The sequence below is a fragment of the Pristiophorus japonicus genome, chromosome 11 (assembly GCF_044704955.1).
Source record: "Pristiophorus japonicus isolate sPriJap1 chromosome 11, sPriJap1.hap1, whole genome shotgun sequence".
Taxonomy (NCBI): domain Eukaryota; kingdom Metazoa; phylum Chordata; class Chondrichthyes; family Pristiophoridae; genus Pristiophorus; species Pristiophorus japonicus.
Window position 1 is genome coordinate 121,079,401 of NC_091987.1, and position 20,783 is coordinate 121,100,183.

The 20,783-nt window shown below is 43.7% G+C and overlaps 1 protein-coding gene across 4 annotated transcripts in view; it reads left to right on the forward strand.

Annotated features, from left to right (window-relative positions):
- The window catches only part of rai2 (retinoic acid induced 2), a 100,287-nt gene that overhangs the window by 19,486 nt on the left and 60,018 nt on the right, over positions 1 to 20,783 (forward strand). Inside the window, exon 3 of one of the 4 annotated variants that reach the window (XR_011595875.1) lies at positions 13,495 to 13,964. The exons of 2 other annotated variants lie outside the window; for them this stretch is intronic. The gene's annotated coding sequence lies outside the window, so the exon portion shown is untranslated. Of the gene's footprint in view, positions 1 to 7,760; positions 8,917 to 13,494; positions 13,965 to 20,783 lie in introns of those variants that run through there. One more of the 4 variants, XR_011595876.1, reaches the window with a different exon arrangement.

The following is a 20,783-nucleotide window of genomic DNA, read 5'->3' on the forward strand; positions in this document are numbered from 1 at the left end:
AATCTGTGTTTGATTTGGTCCAAGTGTTTCCGGTGAATGAGTCCATTTGAAAGTTTGACCCGAAACACCCTGCTCCCCTCTTTGGCCACGACAGTGCTGGGAAGCCACTTGGGACCTTGTCCATAATTTAATACAAATACAGGATCATTGACTTCAATCTCGCGTGACACATTTGCGCTATCATGGTATGCACTTTGTTGAAGCCGCCTGCTCTCTACCTGTTCATGTAGATCAGGGTGAACTAACGAGAGCCTTGTCTTAAGTGCTTTTTTCATGAGCAGTTCAGCAGGTGGGATCCCAGTGAATGAGTGGCGTCTCGTGCGGTAGCTAAGCAGAACTCGGGATAGGCGAGCCTGCAGTGAGCCTACAGTTACCCTCTTCAAGTCTTGCTTGATGGTTTGCACTGCTCTCTCTGCCTGACCATTGGACGCTGGTTTAAACGGGGCAGATGTGACATGTTTGATCCCATTACAGGTCATGAATTCTTTGAACTCAGCACTGGTAAAACATGGCCCGTTGTCGCTCACCAGGATATCGAGTAAGCCATGTGTGGCAAACATGGCCCGCAGGCTTTCAATGGTGGCAGCGGACGTGTTAGCCGACATTATCTCACATTCAATCCACTTGGAGTATGCATCTAGAACCACAAGGAACATTTTACCCAAGAACGGGCCTGCATAGTCGATGTGTACCCTAGACCACAGTTTGGAGGGCCAAGACCATAAACTTAGCGCCGCCTCCCTGGGTACATTGCTTAACTGCGAGCATGTATTACATCTGTGAACGCAGGACTCTAAATCCGCATCGATACCAGGCCACCACACGTGGGATCTGGCTATCGCTTTCATCATTACGATGCCTGGGTGGGTACTGTGGAGTCATTGATGAAGGTGTCTCTGCCCTTCTTGGGGACCACTACTCGACTGCCCCACAGAAGGCAGTCTGCCTGTATAGACATTTCATCTTTGCGCCGCTGGAATGGTTTTATCTCTTCCTGCATTTCCACTGGGACACTGGACCAGCTCCCATGAAGCACACAGCTTTTGACTAGCGATAATAAGGGGTCCTGGCTTGTCCATGTTTTGATCTGCCGGACAGTGATGGGTGATTGCTCACTCTCAAATGCTTCCATAATCATGGCTAGATCTGCGGGCTGTGCCATTTCCACCCCGTGGTGGGCAATGGCAGCCTACTGAGAGCATCGGCACAGTTTTCTGTGCCTGGCCTGTGGCGGATGGCGTAGTTATATGCGGACAACGTGAGCGCCCATCTCTGGATGCGGGCCGATGCGTTGGTATTTATTCCTTTACTCTCGGAAAACAGGGATATAAGTGGCTTATTGTCAGTTTCCAAATCGAATTTTATCCCAAACAGGTATTGATGCATTTTCTTTACCCCATAGACACACGCTAACGCTTCTTTTTCAATCATGCTGTAGGCTCTCTCAGCCTTAGACAGACTCCTGGATGCATAAGCAACCGGTTGCAGTTTCCCGAAATCATTCACTTGTTGCAATACACACCCGACGCCATATGACGACGCATCACATGCTCGTACAAAACACTTTCATGGATAATACAACACAAGCAATTTGTTTGAGCATAACAATTTTCTCGCTTTTACAAAGGTATTTTCTTGGCTTTTGCCCCAAACCCATTCGCCCCCTTTTCGTAGTAAGACATGTAGTGGTTCTAACAGTGTGCTGAGACCCAGTAAGAAGTTACCAAAGTAGTTCAAGAGTCCCAGAAATGACCGCAGCTCCGTCACGTTCTGTGGCCTCGGTCTTAGCGTTGGTGGACCTGAAGTCGTCCGCCGCAATCCTTCTTCCCAGGAACTCCACTTCAGGCACCAGGAAAATGCACTTCGAGCATTTTAACCTGAGCCCCACGCGGTTGAGTCGACTAAGAACCTCCTCCAGATTCTGCAGGTGCTCGACTGTGTTCTGACCTGTGACCAAGATGTCATCCTGGAAGACCACGATGTGCGGGACCGACTTCAGTAAACTTTCCATGTTTCCAATATCCATTACCAAAAGCCGACGACCTCTTTGCAACGCTGACAGGAGGAATGACGTTCACGAAGCTGGATCTGACTTCAGCCTACATGACGCAGGAACTGGAGGAATCATCGAAGGCCTTCACCTGCATCAACACGCACAAAGGTCTTTTTGTTTATAACAGATGCCCATTTGGAATCCGATCGGCGGCGGCGATATTCCAGAGAAACATGGAAAGTTTACTGAAGTCGGTCCCGCACACAGTGGTCTTCCAGGACGACATCTTGGTCACAGGTCGGAACACAGTTGAGCATCTGCAGAACCTGGAGGAGGTTCTTAGTCGACTCAACCGCGTGGGGTTCAGGTTAAAACGCTCGAAGTGTATTTTCCTGGCGCCTGAAGTGGAGTTCTTGGGAAGGAGGATTGCGGCGGACGGCATCAGGCCCACCAACGCGAAGACAGAGGCAATCGAGGCCACAGAACGTGACAGAGCTGTGGTCGTTTCTGGGACTCTTGAACTACTTTGGTCATTTCTTACCGGTTCTCAGCACACTGCTAGAACCACTGCATGTCTTACTACAAAAAGGGGGCGAATGGGTTTGGGGCAAAAGCCAAGAAAATGCCTTTGTAAAAGTGAGAAAATTGTTATGCTCAAACAAATTGCTTGTGTTGTATTATCCATGAAAGTGTTTTGTACGAGCATGTGATGCGTCGTCATATGGCGTCGGGTGTGTATTGCAACAAGCTAATGATTTCGGGAAACTGCAACCGGTTGCTTATGCATCCAGGAGTCTGTCTAAGGCCGAGAGAGCCTACAGCATGATTGAAAAAGAAGCGTTAGCGTGTGTCTATGGGGTAAAAAAAATGCATCAATACCTGTTTGGGCTAAACATTCGATTTGGATACTGACAATAAGCCACTTATATCCTGTTTTCCAAGAGTAAAGAATAAATACCAACGCATCGGCCCACGTCCAGAGATGGGCGCTCACGTTGTCCGCATACAACTACATCATCCGCCACAGGCCAGGCACAGAAAACTGCACCGATGCTCTCAGTAGGCTGCCATTGCCCACCATGGGGATGGAAATGGCGCAGCCTGCAGATCTAGCTATGGTTATGGAAACATTTGAGAATGAGCAATCACCCGTCACTGCCCGGCAGATCAAAATTTGGGCAAGCCAGGACCCCTTATTATCACTAGTCAAAAGCTGTGTGCTTCATGGGAGCTGGTCTAGTGTCCCAGTGGAAATGCAGGAAGAGATAAGGCCGTTCCAGCGGCACAGAGATGAAATGTCTATACAGGCAGAGTGCCTTCTGTGGGGCAATCGAGTAGTGGTCCCCAAGAAGGGTAGAGACACCTTCATCAATGACCTCAACAGTACCCACCCAGGCATTGTAATGATGAAAGCGATAGCAAGATCCCACGTGTGTTGGCCCGGTATCGATGCGGACTTAGAGTCCTGCATTCACAGATGTAATACATGCTAGCAGTTAAGCAATGTACCCAGGGAGGCGGCGCTAAGTTTATGGTCTTGGCCCTCCAAACCGTGGTCTAGGGTGCACGTCGACTATGCAGGCCCGTTCTTGGGTAAAATGTTCCTTGTGGTTGTAGACGCGTACTCCAAGTGGATTGAATGTGAGATAATGTCGGCTAACACGTCCGCTGCCACCATTGAAAGTCTGTGGTCCTTGTTTGCCACTCACGGCTTACCCGATGTTGTAGACGCGGACTCCAAGTGGATTGAATGTGAGATAATATCGGCTAACACGTCCGCTGCCACCATTGAAAGTCTGCGGGCCATGTTTGCCACTCACGGCATACCCGACGTTGTGGTGAGCGACAACGGGCCATGTTTTACCAGTGCTGAGTTCAAAGAATTCATGACCCGTAACGGGATCAAACATGTCACATCTGCCCCGTCCAATGTCCAATAGTCAGGCAGAGAGAGCAGTGCAAACCATCAAGCAAGGCTTGAAGAGCGTAACTGAAGGCTCTCTGCAGACTCGGCTATCCCGAGTCCTGCTTAGCTACTGCACGAGACTCCACTCACTCACTGGGATCCCACCTGCTGGACTGCTCATGAAAAGAGCACTTAAGACAAGGCTATCGTTAGTTCACCCTGATCTACATGAACAGGTAGAGCAGGCAGCTTCAACAAAGTGCATATCATGATAGCGCAAATGTGTCACGCGAGATTGAAATCAATGATCCTGTATTTGTATTAAATTATGGACAAGGTCCCGAGTGGCTTCCTGGCACTGTCGTGGCCAAAGAGGGGAGCAGGATGTTTCGGGTCAAACTTTCAAATGGACTCATTCACCGGAAACACTTGGACCAAATCAAACTCAGATTCACGGACTATCCTGAGCAACCTACCTTGGACCCTACCTTTTTTTGATCCCCCAACATACACACCAGTGGCAACCGACACCATGGTTGACCACAAAGCAGAACCCATCATTCACAGCAGGCCTGCAGGGCCCAACACACCAGGGAGCCCAGCAAGGCCAGCTGAGGGCCCAACAAATGATTCAACATCAGCTTTCCCACCGAGATGATCAACCAGGGCAAAGAGGGCCCCAGATAAACTCACATTTTAAATAGTTACACTATTGACTTTGGGGGGGGAGTGTTGTTATATATGTGGACTTGCACTCTGGAGACCTGCAATAAAAGACTACGGTCACACTTTACTTTGAGCTCACAGTGTTCAGTCTGACTCTTTCTCCATGAACAACATTAACCACCTTATCTACCTGGCCTGCTACCTTCAGGAATCCGTGAACATGCACTCCAAAGTCCCTCTGTTCCTCTACACTTCTCAGTATGCTACCATTTATTGTATATTCCCATGCCTCATTAGCTCTCCCAAAATCCATTACCTCACAATTCTCCAGATTGGATTCCACTTGCCACTGTTCTGTCCACCTGATCAGTTTATTGATATCTTCCTACAGTTGACAGCTTCTTTATTGTCAACCACACGGCCAATTTCTGTATAATCTGCAAGCTTCTTAATCATACCCGCTATATTCAAGTCTAAATCATTGAGAGATACCACAAAAAGCAATAGACCTAGTACTGATTTCTGTGGAACCCCATTGGAAGCAACCTTCCAGTCACAAAAGCACCCATCGACCATTACCCTTTGTTTCCTGCCTCTGAGCCAATTTTGGATCCAACTTGCCACTTTGCCTTGGATCTAATGGGCTTTTACTTTCATGAGCAGACTGCCACGTGGGACCTTATAAAAAGCCTTGCTAAAATCCATATACACTACATCAAATGAACTACCGTCGTCGACCCTCCTTGTTACCTTCTCAAAAAATTCAATCAAGTTAGTCAGACATGATCTCCCCATAACAAATCCATGCTATGTCTTTCTAAATGAAGATTATCCTGTCCCTCAGAATTTTTTCCAATAATTGTCTCACCACTGAGGCTAGGCTGCCTGGCCTGCAATTACTTGATCTATCCCTTTCTCCCTTTTTAAACAAAGGTACAACATTAGCAGTCCTCCAGTCCTCCGGCATCACACTTGTAGCCAGATAGGATTGGAAAATGATGGTAAGAGCCGCTGTTATTTCCTCTCTTGCTTCTCTTAACAGCCTGGGATACATTTCATCTGGACCTTGGGATTTATCCACTTTCAAAGATGTTAAACCCCTTAATACTTCCTCTCCCACTATGTTTATTTAATTTAATATTTCACACTCCTCCTTCCTGATTGCAATGTCTGCATTGCCCCTCTCTTTTGTGAAAACGGATGCAAAGTATTCATTAAGAATCATACCTACATTTTCCACCTCCACACACAGGTTAACTTTATGGTCTCTAATTCATGATTTCTGTATACTAATCATTTGGATGAAGGGACTGAGTGTAATATAGCTAAGTTTGCTGATGATACAAAGATGGGTGGGAAAGCAAGTTATGAGGAGGACACAAAAATTCTGCAAAAGGATATAGACAGGCTAAGTGAGTGGGCAAACATTTGGCAGATGGAGTATAATGTGGGAAAGTGAGGTTATCCATTTTGGCAGAAACAATAAAAAAGCAAATTATTATTTATGTGGAGAAAAATTACAAAATGCTGCAGTACAGAGGGACCTGGGGGTCCTTGTGCATGAAACACAAAAAGTTAGTATGCAGGTTCAGTAATTAATCAGGAAGGCAAATGGAATGTTGGCCTATATTGCAAGGGGGATGGAGTATAAAAGCAGAGAAGTCCTGCTACAACTGTACAGGGTATTGGTGAGGCCACACCTCGAGTACTGCATACAGTTTTGATCTCCTTATTTAAGGAGGGATATACTTGCATTGGAAGCAGTTCGGAGAAGGTTCATGAGGTTGATTCCTGAGATGAAGAGGTTGAATTATGCAGAAAGGCTGAGCAGGTTGGGCCTTGGAGTTCAGAAGAATGCAAGGTGATCTTATTGAGACATATAAGATAATGAAGGGGTTCGACAAGGTAGATGCAGAGAGGATGTTTCCACTAATGGAGGAATTTAGAACTAGGGGGCATAGTTTTAGAATAAGGGGTCGCCGATTTAAAACTTAGATGGTGAGGAATATTTTCTCTGAGGGTTATAAATCTGTGGAATTCTCTACCCCAGAGAGCTGTGGCGGCAGGGTCATTGTATATATTTAAGACAGAGATAGACAGATTTTTGAGCAATAAAGGAGTAAAGGGTTATGGGAAGCGGGCAGTGAAGTGGACCTGAGTCCATGATCAGATTAGCCATGATCTTATTGAATGGCAGAGCAGGTTCGAGGGGCCAAATATCCTACTCCTTTTTCTTATGTTCTTAATAGGCCCTACTCTTTCTTTAGTTATCCTCTTGCTCTTAATGTATTTATAAAACATCTTTGGGTTCCTTGATTTTACTTGCTAACATTTTTTCATGCTCTTTCTTTGCTTCCTGATTTCCATTTTAATTCCATCCTTGCCCTTTCTGTACTCCTCTTGGGTTTCTGCAGTATTGAGTCCTGTCCTAAGCCTCCCTTTTTTTCTTTATCCTATCCTGTTGCCCCTTGACATCCAAGGGGCTCTACATTTGTTCGTCCCAACCTTTTTCTTCAAGGGAACATAATTGCTCTGAACCCTCAGGATCTCCTCCTTGAACTGATTTACCTTCAAGAAGCTGTTTTCAGACCACTTTGACTAAATCACATCTCAGCTTAGTAAAATTGGCTTCTCCCCAATTGAGAACTTTTATTCCTGGTCTATCTTTGTCCTTTTCCATAACAACCCTAAATCTAACTGAATTATGATCACTATCACCAAAATGCTCTCCCACTGATATCCTGTCCACCTACCCAGCTTCATCCCCTAAAACTAAATCCAGAACGGCTCCCTCCCTTGTTTGGCTTGCTACATACTGGCTTAAAAAAAAGTTCTCCTGAATGCATTTTAGGAATTCTGCACTCTCTATACTTTTCATACTAATTCTATCCCAGTTAATATTAGGGTAGTTGAAACCCCCTACTATTATTGCCCTATAGCTTTTGCACTTCTCAGAAATGTGGCTACATATTTGCTCTTCTATCTCCCTCTGACTGTTTGGGAGTTTATAATACACTCTCAGCAGTGTGATTGCCCCTTTTTTGTCCTTCAGTTCAACCCAAATGGTCTCATTTGATGATCTTTCTAAAATATCAACCCTCCTCACAGCTGCAATTGTTTTGTTAAATCAATACTGTGAACCTCCCTCCTTTTTTTCTTCTGCTCATTACTGCCTCTCTCTCTCCGTTTGTTCAGCTAATTCACCCATTCTGCTGTGCTGAGGCATGGAAGCTTTACAGACATTGACTACAAGGTCAACAGGGTATATCTGGTTTTCAACTGCTCCAACAACCTACCATTTTGATTAACCTGTAGAGTGTGTGCAAGCTGTTTGTAAACGGACAAAGGCTCCTTGAAAATTAAACACATTATCCAAATCATTGAGTGAATATAGAATCATAGAAATCATAGAAATTACAGCACAGATGGGAGCCATTTTACCCATACTGCCTGTGCTACCTGAAATCTTCAGCTATGCCTTGTGTCTTTTTACATTCTTCCTTCTCAAATACATATCCAATTCCCTTTTTAATGATACAGTCTCTGCCTCAGTGGCAAACTCATGATAAAACATTCCATGTTCTAATCACCCTCTGTGTGAGAACATTTCCTCTAACTCCCCCTTTATTCTTTGAACAACTATTCTAAATCTTGTTATCAATTACCATCCAGCGGAAACAATCTTTCACTGTTTACTTTCCCTGTTTACCTTCTCAAAACCTTTAATAATTTTGTAAACCTCTATTAAATCTTTCCTAACATTCTCTGTTCCAGTTAGAAAAGCCCCAAACTTTCAAGCCTTTCTTCATAACCACTGTGTAATCTCATTCGAGTGAATCCGCGGCTTTAATATAATTTCTTTAATGGGGTTACCAGATAACTAATATCCTTTCTATAATGGGGTGCACATAATACTCCAACTGCACAGAAATTATAGTGCACTGAGATTTTATTATACGTATCCAAACAATGATTGCACCTGAGCAAAGAAGGGAATCAGATCCATGATGTTTTAGTTTAATAATAGGGACAGTTTAGGCAGGTTCTGAATCTTGGAAGGTGATATTTAGCCTGTTTAAAGATTAGTAGACAGAAAAGCATTCCAGAAACAAATCAGAATTCAAAACTAACTCAAGCATGCCATCAAAACAATGCATTTAAGTAGAAAATTAACATTTCATTATACAACTAGTAGATTGGATATTGATAAAATTAAAGCAGAGACAAATCTTACTTTAAAGTAGGCATCTATGGTAAAGTAGAGTCGCACAATTTAAATAACTTACAGCAACTTTTTGATTTATTTGGTACAATAATATTGAGCACATGTAATACACTTTCCTGTTATATGCTGTACAGGTTTCCCATCCCAAACAAATCCATCGAGCAAATTCCACCATAAATATTGTCTGTATTCAATTTGTTTTTCTCTTCCTTTATTAAATCAGACTTAATTTCATGTGATAAGGTAGATTTTATAAATCACTTCTATATAATGTATAATTTTAATGTAACATACTGTAATCTTAAATTTTATTGAATTGAATGGGTTGGTGGGTTGTCCATGTGCTTATGTATTTATACCGTTTTAAGAAAATAGCAATGTAATAAAATTGGTAATTAGATGATGTATGGGAATACTAATAGTTTATTATATCTAGATTTTTTTTTAAAAAGGTTCTGCTAATTGAATTGAAATTCAGATTTTTAAAAAAAATCATGTGTTAGGTTGTAAATGTAATATGATTTAGAAAGTAAGAGTCTAGCCAGATGTCAAATGAGGAACATGTAAATTGTCTGGAAAGTGGATTAAAACAGGTGTGATAAATGTGTTTTCAGTAACTGAGTACTATGTAGGTAGTTAGAAAGTATCTTTGAAAATGTAGTCAAATCCGTTTATAGAAATATGGCATAAATTCCTGTTATAAGCACTGTTTATTATTACTGGTTCATTGCTATTTCTGACCTGGTATGTTCTGCGTACAGTCTATTAAATTGATGTGTAAATTTTAAATAATGTTTATGTCCTATTGTACAAAACATGATTTGACTATGCTGTATGTCAATATAGAAAACTTGAAGATGTTAAAGTGAACATCTGTTTCCAACATATTAAATGATGTGTTCACTGATCATTACATTCTTTACTGATTTCTAATGCAGTACATAAAATGTTGCTGCTCCATATGATGCTTGTAAAACTTTAATGGCCCCAGTAACCAACTTAAAAAGTAATATAGTATAAAAAGTAACACAGTATAAAATACGTGCTGCAATATTTTAGGTAATGTGCCTGAAATGAAAGTATTTTCTTGGGCTATACCTGTACTTGCAAAATCTCAGAACAATTTTGTTAACCGCTTCAGTTTTATTTTAAATATTGGGATGTGGGCAGTTCCCGACAGGTAGCATTTATTTCCCATCCCTAGTTACCCTGAGGACAGCAAAAGTCAACCATATAGTGTGGGACTGGAATCACATGCAAACCAGACTGAGTACAGGTGGTTGGTATGGTGTATGTAGGCACCGTTAGTAATGACTCCATGAGGCAGGGTATGATACTTAAACTGTGTAGACCTGTAGTCCTTTATTTGCAGCTCCTGAGTGCAGACAACAAGCTGTGAGTTCCCTTTTATACTGGCAATTCCTAGGTCTCCAGCAGCAGCACCCTCTGGTGTACCGGTAAGGTGTGTACAGTATAAGGGTACATTCAATGTGGCATAACAGTGTTACAGACATCACACAGTAAACAGGCATGCATACACAACAATACTCCCCCCTGAGCATTTTTCATATCCTTATTGTCATGACCAGGGGAGGTGATCAGTGGTGGGCTATGAGAGGTTGTGGTGAGGGTTGTGTGGTTGCCGTGAGGGTTGTGTGGTTGCCAAGTGTGACCCCTGTGCTTGAGGCTGGCCTCATACATTTCCCCTCCCTCACACACGAACCAAGTGGGTGTCATTGTTGTGGAATCCCTCGGGGAGGTGGCCACGGCAGCAGTGGGTGGTGTGCATACACTGTGATGTGGGTAGTTGTGGGGTGGTGGACAGGGCTACAAGACTGGTTGGGCTCCTTGTCCACCAATTGGGATGAGGGTCAGGTCATCCCAGGGTTTGCCAGGGAAGCTGGAGGGTATTGGCCTCATGCTCCTGATGTTGGCCCTGGTGGCCAGGGGCTGTAGGGTTGGTCTGGTTCAGGTTGCCATTGGTGGTGGCTGGGGTGCCCATTGACCACTGTCCCTGTAGTGGGTGTCCTGTAAGGGGCATCACATTCATTCCAAAGGTCCAGGCTACATGGTCAGGTAGCCTGCTGGACCTGGGGGTCTCAGACTCCATTGGCATCAGCATGGTCCCTGCAGGACCCAATGTCCTTTGGCAGTGTCTTACCGGTATACATGACACCTTGGCTCTGATCACACATAGTCGAGCCTTCATCATATATTCTAGCATTTGCATCTCTTTTGGGAGTCTTGGTTTCAACAGACATGGTTACATTAGGCATTTCACAATCTCTATCATTACTGTTAAGCATAATAAACTTGTTCTTAACCTTACTGACACCTGCATTCATATCATTAGTCACATTAGTTAAACCAGCATCACATGTTACATTGCATACATTTTCATACTTGCACCCTTTAATCGCATCTTTAGCTTTAAAGTCCGTGTACTCAAATAGTTGAAACTTCCCCTTTAAATTTCTTTGGTTACCGGTCTCCTTTAAGGGAGCCTTCAAATCCGATTGGCGGCTCGGTGTCATGTGATGCTCCTCCATGCTCACTGGTGGCATGGTGGCGGTCATTTTGATTACAAGTGTTTTTCCTTGTGCTGCTGGTGCTGCAGCCATTTCCTAGCTTTCCTGCAGGAGGGCTGTGGTGGTCTTTTCTTCCACAGGGCCACTTTGCCTGATGTGGACCCGGTTCATCCAATTCCTGCTCAGCAGCGTGGGACCATCGCCGGTTACAATCCACAGGGGGAGTTTTGTTCAACACGGTGCCCTGGGAGACCTGGACGTCTACACTGCCAACGATTTGGATTTACCCTTTGGTATAGGTGAGCAGCTTTGCCTGGACAGGAGACAGTTTTGGTCGAGTGGCAGGATTCATCCAAATTTTTTCAAAGGTCATTTGGCTCATCACAGACTGGGTCGCCCCTGTGTCGATCTCCATGGAGACTGGGATCCCATCGATGTCCACTTCCATCATCCACGGAGAACTTCTGGTGGAGCAGGTAAAGATTCCATACTCTTCTTCCAGGGTTTGAGCAGCTTCATCTTCATCTGTGTCGGAGTCCCGGTGATCAGCCAACTCATCAGAGACACAGTGAGTACAGCCTTTTCTGCACATTCTCTGAAGGTGCCCTTTCTCTTTGCAGCCTTTGCATGCGTAGTCTTTGTTGCGGCACTGGTGGGCCCTGTGGTTTCCTTCAGAGCGCCAGCATGGGGCCATCCGGTTTGCCCCTTGTGGCGGACTCAGGGTTGCGGGACTTGGGGCAGCATTTCTGCCTTTAGAAGTGTCCATGCGGTGCACTGCGCTTGCTGGGTCAGCATTTGCCTGGAGTCGCTGGCCGAAACCATGAAGGCCTGGCTCACTTGAATTGCTTTCTGCAGAGTGACCGTGATGTCAGCTGAGAGCAATTTGTGTAGGAGGCCTTCGTGGCCGATTCCGATGACAAATATGTCCCTTAGTGCTTCATTAAGCTGGTCGCCAAAATTACACGGTGCAGCTAGTCTTCTTAAGTGTGCAGCATACTTGGCAATTTCTTGGCTCTCAGGTCGCCAGTAAGTGTAGAACCGGTGCCTGGCTGTGAGGATGCTTTCTTTCGGTTTTAGTTGTTCCTGTATGATTGTTACAAGTTGCTCATAGCTCTTGGTGGTTGTCTTCTCCGGGGCTAGTAAGTCCCTGACGAGACCGTAGATGGTGGGCCCACAACTGCTCAGCAGGATGGCCCTGCGTTTGTTCGGTAATGTGGCCGGTGTGTCGCCGTCCAGGTCGTTGGCTATAAAGAAATGTTCCAATCTTTCCACACAAGCATCCAAATCGTCCCCCTCTGTAAATTGCTGAAAGTTGCTGAGGTTAGACATGTTGAGCGTGTAGTTCATGACCTCGTATTCCCGTCACCAGTTATGGTGTATGTAGGCACTGTTAGTAATGACTCCACGAGGCAGGGTATAATACTTTAGCTGTGTAGACCTGTAGTCCTTTATTTGCAGCTCCTGAGTGCAGACAATAAGCTGTGAGTTCCCTTTTATACTGGGTTACCTGCCGTGTGCATGCAACCCCTAGGTCTCCAGCAGCAGCACCCTCTGGTGTACCGGTAAGGTGTGTACAGTATAAGGGTACATTCAATGTGACATAACAGTGTTACAGACATCACACAGTAAACAGGCATGCATACACAACAGTTGGTTCCTTTCCCTGAGAGACATTAGTAAACACTTGGATTTTTTATAACAATCTGGCAGCTTTCATTGTCATTGTTTTCTGGTGCCAAATTACCAGATGTATTGAATCCAATTTCACAACTTGCCATGGTTGAATTTACACTCTCAAACTATGGGGGGGCCAAAATTTATCAACTCACCGCCCGCTGCCGCTGACTTTGCTCTTGCAGATCCGCCCAGTGCCACTTTCGAGGTGACCTGGAGTGGGCGGGAGGGGAGAGCCGCCGGGAACCGCTCGCTGACGTCAGCGGACGGCCGAGTGGCGCAACTGACCTCCCGCCCGCCGAGCTCCATATTGATACTGGCTGGAGTCGGCGCCAGAACGGGGATGGACCACTACGAGGAGGTCTGTCCCCGACGGCAAGTATGAAGAACCTGAAAAAAAGATTAGTGAACATTTTAAATATTTTTTTCCACGGCGATTTACCTGGATGGAGTCACCTGAAGGTCTTCCGATAATTTTTTTACTGATGTTTTTTCTTTCCAGCTGTTCGACCCTCCGTGGACCCGACTCCATTCCTGGTGGCACTTAGGTGGCAAGCGCCTCTGCCGCCGAGAATGGAACCTCCCGCCTGCTGCCGCCCAGATTGGTGATGTACATCGTCCATTTGCCACCCGCCGACCTTCGAGGGACCTCGGCGATGAATATCATGCCCAAAGTACCATCCGGTACCTCCGTGGCCATCAGTGGCATTTTGGACGGCACTTGGGCAGGCAGAGGCCTTGATCAAAATCGGCCCCTGGGTTGCTAGTCCATTACTATAACCACAACACTTACATGCTCCTTGACATAACTGACATTCTTGGTACTGGCATTGATAGTTTAAAAAAAAAATCACAAAATGTTATTCTGACATATTAAGCAGACATTCTTAGTGCTCGCTCTTACAATTCATTATTTTAAGATACAGTTACTGCAGTGCCTAGGTGGTGGTGTACATGCTCACATAGGAGTGGTGACAAGATGTAATTCTGACCCCCCCCCCCTCAAGGCAGTCAGAAGTTGTCGCTGGGGAAAAGCAAAGTGCTTTCCTTTCGGAAAGAAGAGAGCACTGGCAGTGTCTGGTCCAGCTTGCCTATCCACTCCTTTCACCTGCAGACTGGCACATTGGTGTGGGAGACGTAGAAGAAATGAGAGGCCAGAAGAAATAGGACAGGAAGAAATAAACAAGCTGTGGTATTGCAGCTTGAATTTAAATTAATTGTAGAATAAAGAAGATGGAAGGTTTTGTTATCAGAAAAATGTCAATTATTGAACACATGTCGAGCTCTCAACAACGTATATTTGATCAAGTTTTGAGTGATGGTATTTGCTAATGAAGCAACCAGTCTAACTAGGTTGTGTAATGCCAGAGATGGATGTGGGCCTATTGGGTTGTTTCTAAAGGGCTTTGCATGCACAACAGAACTGTGTACATGCTTTGTTCTTGATATAATTCATAGTCGTTGTTAGCTGCTGGTATGCTGAAAAGCATCTAACTCAGCTAATTCCATACTCGCTAGCAGCAGGATAGGAGTGGGACTCAGCTATGATGCTTCAACATCGCAACTGTCTTAAAAGGTTACATGAATAAATGCTTTCCTTTTTTTAAAAAAAAAACAAGATTCTATTAATCATGATTTACAGATATTTTCTGTGAACTTTTTCATTTAAAGATCAGCTGGTATGTTATGATCTGGAATACACTGCCTGAAAGGGTGGTGGAAGCAAATTCAATAGTAATATTCAAAAGGGAATTGGATAAATACTTGAAAGGGAAATATTTGCAGAGCTATAGGGAAAGAGCAGGAGAATGGGACTAGTTTGATAGCTCTACCATGGAGCCAGCACAGGCACGATGGGCCGAATGGCCTCCTTCTGTGCTGTATGATTTTATACTGTATGGCCTATGAATTTTGCAGATCAGATTCACATCAGTGTTTTTTTTCTCTTGTATTTCATGCAATTCTCTTGCCTGTGTTGCAACTAGACATTGCTGATGGCACTCTTGGTGAAGTTCTGGGCTGGTATGGCTGTAGGAAGGTGCAGGTTAAAGATGCTAAGCAACCCCAATTAGTGAACCGTTCTTCAGAAGGTACTGATCCACCTTGTATGAATGGTACAGTTTGCTTTGATGTGCAAAGTTAGAGCACATGGGATTGGGGGTAGTGTACTGACATGGATTGAGAACTGGTTGTCAGACAGGAAGCAAAGAGTAGGAGTAAATGGGTACTTTTCAGAATGGCAGGCAGTGACTAGTGGGGTACCGCAAGGTTCTGTGCTGGGGCCCCAGCTGTTTACACTGTACATTAATGATTTAGATGAGGGGATTAAATGTAGTATCTCCAAATTTGCGGATGACACTAAGTTGGGTGGCACTGTGAGCTGCGAGGAGGATGCTGTGAGGCTGCAGAGCGACTTGGATAGGTTAGGTGAGTGGGCAAATGCATGGCAGATGAAGTATAATGTGGATAAATGTGAGGTTATCCACTTTGGTGGTAAAAACAGAGAGACAGACTATTATCTGAATGGTGACAGATTAGGAAAAGGGGAGGTGCAAAGAGACCTGGGTGTCATGGTACATCAGTCATTGAAGGTTGGCATGCAGGTGCAGCAGGCGGTTAAGAAAGCAAATGGCATGTTGGCCTTCATAGCAAGGGGATTTGAGTACAGGGGCAGGGAGGTGTTGCTACAGTTGTACAGGGCATTGGTGAGGCCACACCTGGAGTATTGTGTACAGTTTTGGTCTCCTAACCTGAGGAAGGACATTCTTGCTATTGAGGGAGTGCAGCGAAGGTTCACCAGACTGATTCCCGGGATGGCGGGACTGACCTATCAAGAAAGACTGGATCAACTGGGCTTGTATTCACTGGAGTTCAGAAGAATGAGAGGGGACCTCATAGAAACATTTAAAATTCTGACGGGGTTAGACAGGTTAGATGCAGGAAGAATGTTCCCAATGTTGGGGAAGTCCAGAACCAGGGGTCACAGTCTAAGGATAAGGGGTAAGCCATTTAGGACCGAGATGCGGAGGAACTTCTTCACCCAGAGAGTGGTGAACCTGTGGAATTCTCTGCCACAGAAAGTTGTTGAGGCCAATTCACTAAATATATTCAAAAAGGAGTTAGATGAGGTCCTTACTGCTAGGGGGATCAAGGGGTATGGCGAGAAAGCAGGAATGGGGTACTGAAGTTGAATGTTCAGCCATGAACTCATTGAATGGCGGTGCAGGCTAGAAGGGCCGAATGGCCTACTCCTGCACCTATTTTCTATGTTTCTATGTTTCTATGTTTCTGATTTCTGCAAATTGCTATCTGTTTCATTGGGACATATTACAGATAGATTCTGCTGCAGAGTTCATTGCATGGAGGCCTGTTAGGTAATGTGCACCAGCCCATGGAACTACATTTCAGCACCTCATTATAATTATTTAGTAATTTTCTTTGTGGTCACCATGTTTTGAAGGGAAAATTGAATCCTCTCTAAAATGCATCTCTGCTGTATTTAAACACACTTCCAGTTGTTTTCTTACAAGTATCTGGTCACCATTCTGAAGTGCTTTGATAACATGCAGTGGAAATGCTCAGTTTTTCAGACTCCACTTCTTTGTTGCTGAACGCCATCCTTACTTCAGTATGGACAGTTTGCCAGTGAAATGAGTTCCAGAGGGACTGGGTGGCACACAGGATCCATTCAGCTGTTTACCCATCCAGATCAATGGTATTTTTCTGCTGGCAAAGAAATGAGTTAAGACAGACTCAATCCAGTCCTTCACCATCACATACACAGCTCAAAACTTTTCACTATTTGGCATTAATTGGCAATAATTTAGCATTCTAGCTCAGATGGCTGGTGTATAAATAAAGAAAGAATTCATAATAGTGCATAAGATGCCTTCTGGAATTAACGCAGAATAAAGATGCTTTTTTCTGCAGCTAGCCATGCCCATCCTGACGTGAGAAAGGATGCTTGATGCTGACGTTAGCGTTCCATTCCCAAGCAATGCAACACCGGCAGCCTGATCAACACAAAATTTAACAGATAATTCTCTTTAAAAACTCTGGTAATATTATTTGAAATAACATAATTAATTGTAATATTTTGCAACCCAGTACTCTGGATAAGTGAACCAAATTGGGATTATTTATACTAGAAAATTGTCAATCATGAAGTCAGGAGACATGCAGGAAGAGGGCAAAATCCCGCCACCTATTTGGAGTAAAATGCAGTGTTATGAGCTGACCATCTCCACAAAGCAATAGCGCACAGCTCAAAAATGCTCGGCAAAGGATCCTATTTCTGAGTAAATATTGGAAATAATTTGAATATGATTTGAAATCCTGGTTACCCGTGAAGTTTCTGAATGTTATTAGACACCACGGGATTCAATGTTGCATTGTCTACAAGTTATTTAAATTGTGTTTTTTTTTTCAATCACAAATATAAAATGTCACACATGAAGTAAAAGTAGATTGGGAGAGTATTAATATTGTACTTTATTTTATTTGGCATTTTTTTAAAAAGTGGATTCAAGACTGTTTATATCACTTCTGAATTCACTGTCACGATGGTTGACTGAATTACGTTTGCCTCTACAGAAATATCCTCGAATACAAAGCACTTGTGTTGCTCTTGTTAAAGAATAAGTAAAGCTTGGGAGGGCTGTGTCATGTTATCTTTCTTGGAATATTTTACATATTTAGAAACATTTCCCTTTTTTTGATTCGATAATTTTCAGAGATGTAGTTTTTATTGGCATCGAGTCTCAAAAGAAAAGTTTTTCATGGAGAATTCTTATTGACCAACTCCATTCTGCCATAGCTTAGGGGAACACAACATTTTTAATAATGATAGTTATTTTCAGTGCATTGTTTTGGACAGTCTCAGAAGGGGATAAGGTATAAGTACAAGTATATTTCATTGTAACGTAACTATAGGCAGAAGGTACTCTTGCTGGAGTTATCGTACAAATGCTTATGCCTGTACCAAATTCATATCTCTGCTATTTCAGCCATGAACTCATTGAATGGCGGTGCAGGCTCGAAGGGCCGAATGGCCGACTCCTGCACCTATTTTCTATGTTTCTATGTTTCTAAGGGTGGTAGAAGTGTGGAACTCGTTCCCACAAAAAGCAGTAGATGCCAACTCATTAATAATAACTCTGAGATCGATACATTTTTGCTAGATAATTTGGGAGATTTGGGATCTCTTATTAAAAATCAGTTATAATTAATTTTTATCTTTCTGTTAATCTCTTTCTCGCTGCCATTAAATAATTAGTATTGATAATGGAGCTGGATTCGAGGAGCCACTTGGCTAAAATTTAAAATGGGACTGAATCAATATGCACAACTCTATACTGATATTAATATATCTCTTCGAATATTATCAGACTATGTAACTGCTCCAAAGCAGTTTCTCTGATGAGGTTATGGGCACTCAAAACAATATAATGATAATAATAAGAAAGTGAATATTTATCTTATTTTTAAAGGGCTTCCAATAGTGCAGCTCATTTGAAGCCCACTGCTATTTTCAGAGTGAGCTGTGGCTCATTTTTGCAATGTACTCCACGAGCAGTAGTCCTAATCCCATGTTACCGTAGCTCTTTATTTTACTTTCCAGTGCAGTCACATCTTTCCTGTAATGTGGTGACCAGAACTGCACGCAGTACTCCAGCTGCGGTCTAACCAGTACTTTATACTCCAACCATAACCTCCTTGCTCTTGTATTCTGTGCCTCGACTAATAAAGGCAGGTATTCCATATGCCTTCTTAACCACCTATCTAACTGGCCTGCTTCCTTTACAAGAATGTTGCCTGGACTGGAGAATTTTGGCTATGAGGAAAGATTGGAGATGCTGAATCTGTTCTCTTTGGAACAGAGGAGGCTGAGGGGAGACCTGATTGAGGTGTATAAAATTATGAGGGGCTTGGATAGGAAGGACCTGTTTCCCTTGGCAGAGGGGTCAACAACCAAGGGACATAGATTTAAAGTAATTGGGGGGAGGTGATATGAGGGGAGATGTCTTCACCGAGAGAGTGGTGGGGGTCTGGAACTCACTGCCTGAAAGGGTGATAGAGGCAGAAATCCTCACCATATTTTAAAAATACTTGGATGTGCACTTAAAGTGCCATAACCTGCAGGGCTACGGACCAAGGGCTGGAAAGTGGGATTAGGCTGGGTAGCTCTTGGTCAGCCGGCGCAGACACGATGAGCCGAAATGGCCTCCTTCTATGCTATAAATTTCTATGATTCTATGAACGTGTTCTCTGAAACTAAAATACACTGTGAGCCAAATGTTGCAGCTATATTGCACCTGCTTGTTTTACAACAGCACAATACTGAGCGCAGGCCAGGACTTCGCCAACAGAGGCGAGTTCGATGCGGATGGCATTGGTGCAGCGTGGGAAACCCACTCCAAAGTGCAGCCCTGTCTCTGTCATCAATCTTCCGTGGCTAGGGCTTGTTAAGCCCACCTGTGGGTTTCCCAGCCAATTAATTGGAAGTCTGTCTAATGATGTCATCTGACGGAGCGTCATCAGCCGGTTTCCTTAAAGGGACCATTCTCAACTTTTTTTTGACAGTTCTTCTGTCAGTCCTTTGCAACATTGAGCTACTGTAAACACTGACAAACACTGCACAAAGGTGCATGGCTGCACCCAGGCTCTCCCATGACTCCTTCCAGATGCTTATGGAGGAAGTCATAGCTCGCAGGGAGGTTCTCTTCTATTCCAATGGACGGAAGAGACCTTTCCAGGAGACCAACGCAGCCTGGTTGCACATTGCACGGGAGGGCACAAGCAGGGATCTCGTCAGGAGGATCTGGCTGCAGCAGCACAAACCTTTCAATGATCTCAGTGGATCACAAAATGTTACTGCAAAGCCACACTCAACCTCAACCTGTTGTGCTACTCATCACATCCCCATCACTCGGCCTTCCCTACTCTACCCCTGCACATCCTTACAGCAACTTACCTTGCATCTCCACCCATTCTTCTCTCTCTTTCTCTCTAGCTACATTATCAGTTCCTTGTAAAAAGATTTTGTGAACCAAGTGGTAGAAAGCCAGTTACATTGGTAATGCTGTACACAATTACCTGCAACACCATCAAGATTAAACACACAACTGTCAAACTGCTACTTAAAAGTATATATTTCAACATAAAGATCAGCATTTAGAACATCTGTAGTAATTGTTAAAATTCTAAACTAGATAATTGCCTTTTAAAGGCAAAGTTGGCATTATTCTAGTAATTTACATCCTACTTTTACAATCCAGTCAATTTCACTTTTCTGATTAGTCACAACTGAAGCTGTTGAGTACGACCACCTGACCTATGCGGTGACCAGTATTCCAAAAGCTAATTATGAATCTCTGCATTTTATCAAATCTTGGGATCATTAGTATGTCTTAGATGACATTAATTTTAATGTCATCTAAGACATTTTAAGACAAATCATTCAAAAATATGATAAACAAATGAATTAAATGTTTGGTAAACTCTTGTGTTAAAATTTCACAAAGTTCTTTTCCATTGATAAATTCAGATATACAAGAATAGGAATCACTTTCGCTGATGTTATTTTACAGCTTAAGTCAAGAAGTTAACTTTCTGTGGTAGAGAATTCCACAGGTTCACCACTCACTGGGTGAAGAAGTTTCTCCTCATCTCGGTCCTAAATGGCTTACCCCTTATCCTTAGATTGTGACCCCTGGTTCTGGACTTCCCCAACATTGGGAACATTCTTCCTGCATCTAACCTGTCTAAACCCGTCAGAATTTTAAACGTTTC